Source organism: Triticum dicoccoides, chromosome 3B, assembly GCF_002162155.2.
Source record: "Triticum dicoccoides isolate Atlit2015 ecotype Zavitan chromosome 3B, WEW_v2.0, whole genome shotgun sequence".
Taxonomy (NCBI): domain Eukaryota; kingdom Viridiplantae; phylum Streptophyta; class Magnoliopsida; order Poales; family Poaceae; genus Triticum; species Triticum dicoccoides.
In genome coordinates, this window is record NC_041385.1 from 55,007,454 (window position 1) to 55,008,732 (window position 1,279).

Sequence of the window (1,279 nt, forward strand, 5' to 3'; positions counted from 1 at the left end):
CCATTTGAACCGGCACTAATGGACACATTAGTGCCGGCTCAAATGCAAACCGGGACTAATGTGTCTCACATTTGACTCTTTTTCTACTAGTGCTTAATGTAAGTCATTGGTATGTGTTGTTCTACTACCCTCCTCGCTGCATGTCGTAACGACATATTCTACATAGCCTTTGAATTATCTATAGTTGCATCCTGCAATTTTAGTAGATTAATGAGCTTGGAAATGAGAAGATAGATCATTGTTTACTTTGCTACATTGAAATGCGTCAACCTAATATCACACAATACCAGCAAAAAAAAGTCACACAATACCAGTTTCCTTTTTCCCCATATCTCTTTAAATCATTACAAAATTTCCGCAGCAACGCGCGGGGTACCCTCTAGTTATACAAATAAGTAGAACATGCATCTACGATGGCACAAATTCCCAGATCTAAATTCGATCCCCTGGACCCTATGGAACAAGTTAAGATCAAAATTTGATCGTCTTTGTCCTCAACTTCGACTACGCCCTCTACTTCCTCAATATCACTATGTCTGGACACTCCGAAACCTAGAAGAAGGTTGCTGAGGATGCGGTTACGGCCGTCACGGCTTTGACTTGGGCAACTGGTGGGTATAATCGGTTATATGAATTAAATCAGCCAAAGAATTGCTAATTTATCCAACAACCACCACCGCCGCCTCTCTTAGTCTGCACGCAAGATCTTGGACACCGTTGACAGTAGGTGAGGGCATCCCCGGGCTAAGATATAGTGGAGGGGTGGAGAAGAAGGAAAGCTGCAATGAGCCCCGACGGCCATACGAGCAGAAGGAGGTACGCTTGTCAGGATCGCCATCGCAAGTCGCCTCTCTAGACTCATATTTATTCTCTCTATCTGTCCCATTATCATTATGCTATAACTGAAAAACAAGATCCTTTTTAACCAAAAAAAAATAGAAACATGACACAAATCTTAGAGCAACAACTGACGATGTATATATGGGTGGATGGTGTGTCCCCGTTATCCATGTACGGTAGAAAAATCATAGCGGATGAGTTAGCTAGCTTGGATAGGATATCTCCACCTAATACTTGGCTAGATTCGGCCCGGTTGCTGCAATCCCGAAGGGTGCAACCATTCTGATAAATGAATAAAGAAAGTTTGCAGTGCAAAAGAAAAAACAACCGACGATGAGTGTGTGTGGAACTGCGGACGAGGATGCTACATCGACGGGCTTTGGCTTTACGGACAGGTGTGGAGCTGTCAACTAATCATTGGATTAAGGTGAGGAAGGGG